At 44.9% G+C, this 5,432-nt stretch overlaps 1 pseudogene; it reads right to left on the minus strand.

Moving 5' to 3' along the window:
- Positions 1–283: 283 nt before the first annotated feature.
- Positions 284–2,367, minus strand: LOC113905139 (annotated as a pseudogene).
- Between the last annotated feature and the right edge of the window lie 3,065 nt (positions 2,368–5,432).

A 5,432-nucleotide genomic window follows, 5' to 3' on the forward strand; every position in this document is an offset into this window, starting at 1 on the left:
TCAGTCCTTCCAATAAACATTCAAGACTGATTTTCTTTAGGATGGACTGGTTGGATCTCCTTGCAGTCCAAAGGACTCTCAAGAGTATTCTCCAAAACCACAGTTCAAAAGCATCAATTCTTCAGCACTCAGCTTTCTTTACAGTCTGACTCTAACATCCATACATGACTACTAGAAAACCATAGCTTTGACTATACAGATTTTTATTGGCAAAGTAATGTCTCTGCTTTCTAATACGCTATCTAGGTTTGTCATAGCTTTTCTTCCAAGGAGCAAAGCGTCTTTTAATTTCATGGCTGCAGTCACCATTGGCAGTGATCCTGCAGTTGTGAGAGTTTGACTAAATGCTGGATATTTCCTTCTGGCTCTAGGAGGGTCCAGGTCATTAGAGCAGTCAATATCAAATCCTTGCATTTAAAACATAGCTTGAAATTATAATCTAGTGAACTCTTCTCCTGAGACACTCTCTGGGTCTATACCTGTGCCTGTCAACCAAGCATTTTTAAGTAGTATTTTTTTCTGTTAAATAAAATTTTGTGTACTTACTTTGGATTAGCTCCACAGATAGTGGCTATAATTATAGCTAAAAGTTGAGGTGTCCTTCTGACCTCTAGTCATACTCAGTGTTGGACACCATATGGCTGGGAAAGAAAGAGAGCTTCCAGGCCTTGTTCGGGACATAGGATCCAAGCTGTGGAGAAGAGGGGAGAGTAGACGAGAAACTCAGATGATAATATGGTCACTCAGCTGTGATTGGGCGATTGAGTAGTAGGTCTGACTAAGTCTTTCCAAGTCTGGGGAGTATGAGAGAGTGAGTGGAAGTGAAGTAAAATCACTCAGTTGTGTCTGACTCTTTGGAACCCCATGGACTATACAGTCCATGGAATTCTCCAGGCCAGAATACTGGAGTGAGTAGCCTTTTCCTTCTTAATTTATGCCAGGCCTGCATCAGTCAGGTCTGAGTGCCATTGACGTGAACAGGAGGAACAGTGAGACAAATATCACGTTTGAGTAGATGTGAATTTAAGTTGAGGACTAACAGGAAATGATTATTTGTTGTTGTCCAAGGTTTACTGAAAATATCACAGCACAGGAGAAAAGACTCAAACGGCTCCACGCAGTGTTTTGAAATTCATCCGGACTGCAGGCTGAGTGACCTGCAGGTTGGACAGACCGCCCAAGTCCAGGAGCTTCAGCATTTCCTTCGTGTCAGGATCTACTTCAATGATTTCCTGCTCCAGGGCTGAAATGCCAGGCACGTGATTGTCTTTGTCTCTCCTTGTCCTGCAGCTTGATGAGATTCCTCTCACCAGGCCTCTCTGAATCCGCTTCAGCAGATGTGTGACGTAGCCTGCCATCTTGTTGGGGAGCTTCTTGCTGGGAATAATGGCGGTCTCCGCGCGCACACCGGCTTGTGGGTGTGGAAGACACTGCCCAGGCGCGTGTGGTACTTCTCAAAGACCCGGGCCACCTTTTGGTGCAAATGCGCCCCCTGTTGGCGGGTCCTTGGAAAAAGAGCAGGAAATGATTGGCAAAGTTTTCCTTTCATTGTCCCCCGCCCCCGCCCCATCTACATCTGCTTTCTCTGTTCCTGTATCAGAGACTTGGGGAGCTATCCTGCATGGCAGTGACAAAATCAGCTTTGTTAGAAGTGTGAAGTTGTTTCCAAACTTACTGTTTTAGGTTTACTGAACAAAAGCAGCAACAATAAATCTAGTTATTATCCTTGAAGTCAGAGGTTAGGTGGGTACAGCTCTTTGGGAGGGAGTAAGGGAAAGAGAGAAGAGCACAAGTTGTCTTTGGGGGTGAATCTCTTCATTGTCCTCAAGAGAGAAGGGAATGTAGATCTGAATCGGATGGGTGGGTATTTTCTGCAGGCTCGAATTGAGGAATCTGGGGATTTGGGAGTGATAAACTCAGATGAATCTTACCACACATGAGGGCTGTGTCCTTTCCCAGTCAGAGCCCAGATCTTGGCAAAGCAGACCTGCCTCTTTTGGCGCTTAGTTCTTTTCATATTAAGTCCTGGATCTGGTCTTGGCTTTCTCAGCTTTTCCACTGCAGGCAACGAGTGCCTTGTTTTTCTGTTAACCAAGGAGGCCATATGGCTTTCACAGTGAGCTTTTCAGCCACTCTTGGTCTTTTGTTTTCTTTTTCCAAAGAATCACTCCTGCCTAACAAGAACTGCCCATGAGTTACTATTTCCCTCCAAACACCTGATACCTCACACCTAGTGTTAGTGAATATCCATCTACAAAAATACATTCCACTTTATTACTGGTGCTAGTTTTAGTAATAGCACGGTTACCTGTGCTGGGGCTAACCAGTGGTGGGGGTCGTCATTTCCAAGTGGGTGGTCAGCGATCCAGCTCCAAAACTCCATCCCAGGCTTATGGGTACTTCTGGTACCGGCTGTCATGGGTTGGGTTCCCTAGGATGCAGACTCTGAGATGGAGATCAGTATGCAATAGGTTGACTGGTGAACTTGGCATCAGTTCCTGTAGGAGAGAAGGGAAGGGAAGGACAGGAAGAAAGTTGGGGCAGAAGGAGAAGTTGAATAGCAATGCAGTTTCAGTGAAGTCCTCAGCAAACCTATGGGCAGCCCTGAAGTTGGAATGACTCTTCTGTATTGTTCCGAATTGGGCTGAGAGTGCTGGACTGCACTTTGATCAGCCATGCAGTGTGGACTCCTCTGGGAGTGTGGTGCACCCCTCGTTACTCAGGCCATCCCTCTAAGGGTCTGAAAGCTGAGGGCTTTTTGCCTACAGCACTTCCAGAGCCAGGGAATAGTCCTTCACTCACAAGTAGAGAACAAGGTGGCACACTATAGCATCCACGTATGGATCCCTAGGGCTTCCCTGGTGGCTCAGATGGCAAAGAGGCTGCCTGCAATGCGGGAGACCTGGGTTTGATCCCTGGGTTAGGAAGATCCCCTGGAAGAGGGCATGGCAACACTCTCCAGGAATGCCTGGAGAATTCCATGCACAGAGGAGTCTGGTGGGCTACAGTCCATGGGGTTGCAAAGAGCCGGACACAACTGGACGACTAACACTTTCATGTTTTCATGGATCACTATGTGCATTTCCAAAGTTTTGTCCGGTGACTAGAGCACAGTGAATACTCTAAACTTTTTTTTCTAAATTGATAAGTGTTGCCCTGTGAGCTGAGTTCTGCTATACTTTGTGTTTGGTTCTCTTTAAATATGGCTTCTCAGGCTTAACACCCAGAGACTTGAGATGATGAAGGCACACTCCAGAGGTCAGTTACTAGTGGAAACCACTTTCCCCACCCAGCCCCCATCATAAGGCAGCTTCTCTCCCTGGGACTTTCTCCATTTGCAGCCTCCTCCTGGTCTACCGTGGCGACGTTACAGCATCTGAGTGTGCCCAGAACCCTGACCGAAAGCCCTGTCAGAATGGGTCTGGCTTGACCTCCGTGTTCTGGGATCTGCCTCTGCCACTTGTGCATGGCTTTTGCTCCAAGTTTTGATTTTAGCCTTTTGGTTAAAACTTCATTTAGACTCTTAGTCCTAAACCTTGACTTCTGGATGTCGCCTTTCTGGTGTTTCCTGGTTCTGAGCTCTGGGGCTGATGAGCAAGACCAACCAGCCCTGTACTCAGGTCTGGCCCCCTGCTTGCCTTGAAAGATACGCTTTGAGAGCAAAGGGCCAAAACAGTCAGGAGAAGCTCTGGATTTTAGCGATCATCTTGTGGAACCCAGTTGTCTTTATTTCCACCCAGAGCACATGCCCTTCCAGCATTCCTGGAGGATGGGTGAATGTAGAAGAACCTGTTCCTTTTGCAGTCTGTAAGGCCCCCTAAGTATAAATTACCGCACAATTAAGATCTATCTTCCAGAGGACACTGATAGGTTTAACTATAAACATTGCATATAATAATAGTTTCTTCTTCTGAAACTGTTTTGTGCAGTGATGACACAGATTTTTTTTTTTAACCTAAAGAGGACATAAGGCATTTCAAGTTGTTACCTCTCCTTTTTTTAAAACCTGTTTACACCTGATTTTCATTTTCCATATCATCATCTATGTGTTTTCACAGTACAAATGCTGTGATTTCCTTCATCATATACTTTTCATCATTAACTAGAAATGAATAGCTTCTGGACTTATTGGCAGGCAAAGAAAGCATTGTGAAAGCTGATCTCTTTTCCTATTAACAAGCAGATTGGTAGTAACCACTTAATGGAAGTGGAAAAGTACAAATTTTATTTGATCCAGTGAAGTGGTAATTTCTCCAGATACGCAACAGTGCTTATTTATCCATATTATAAGTTAACTCAGACTGGCACTAAAAAAAAAAGTGGCTTCAAGCCCTGGATTCCCTACCACATCCCTCTGAACAGCCAGTCCTGAGCTGCATTTGGGCAGTGTTCCAAAAATGTGTTTGAACGTCAGTTTAGGACTCAAATCACTTTTCCCGTGGAAGCAAGGCAGTAAGTGACTCAAGGGGCGAACCCCTCAGCCCCTCAAAGTCTACTGAACACACAAAGTAGCTGAGATTGGAGGGGCAGCAGTCCTGTTCTGTTGCTTCCCCCCGGCCCTGCTGACTATGCCCTAATCTTTTTTTTTTAATATATAAATTTATTTATTTTCATTGGAGGCTAATTACTTTACAATATTGTATTGGTTTTGCAATACATCAACATGAACCTGCCATGGGTATACATGTGTTCCCCATCCTGAACCCCCCTCCCGCCTCCCTCCCCATACCATCCCTTTGGGTCATCCCAGTGCACCAGCCCCGAGCATCCTGTATCATGCATCGAACCTGGACTAGCGATTTGTTTCACATATGATATTATATGTTTTAATGCCATTGTCCCAAATCATCCCACCCTCGCCCTTTCCCACAGAGTCCAAAAGACTGTTCTATACATCTGTGTCTCTTTTGCTGTCTTGCATACAGGGTTATCGTTACCATCTTTCTAAATCGTTATAATCTTTCTAAATTCCATATATATGCATTAGTATACCATGTTGGTGTTTTTCTTTCTGGCTTACTTCACTCTGTATAATAGGCTCCAGTTTCATCCACCTCATTAGAACTGATTCAAATGTATTCTTTTTAATGGCTAAGTAATACTCCACTGTGTATATGTACCACAGCTTTCTTATCCATTCATCTGCTGATGGACATCAGGTTGCTTCCATGTCCTGGCTATTATAAACAGTGCTACAATGAACATTGGGGTACACGTGTCTCTTTAAATTCTGGTTTCTGCGGTGTGTATGCCCAGCAGTGGGATTGCTGGGTGGTATGGCAGTTCTATTTCCAGTTTTTTAAGGAATCTCCACACTGTTCTCCATAGTGGCTGTACTGGTTTGCATTCCCACCAACAGTGTAAGAGGGTTCCCTTTTCTCCACACCCTCTCCAGCATTTATTGCTTGTAGACTTTTGGATAGCAGCCATTC

The sequence above is a fragment of the Bos indicus x Bos taurus genome, chromosome 15 (genome assembly GCF_003369695.1).
Source record: "Bos indicus x Bos taurus breed Angus x Brahman F1 hybrid chromosome 15, Bos_hybrid_MaternalHap_v2.0, whole genome shotgun sequence".
Classification (NCBI taxonomy): Eukaryota; Metazoa; Chordata; class Mammalia; order Artiodactyla; family Bovidae; genus Bos; species Bos indicus x Bos taurus.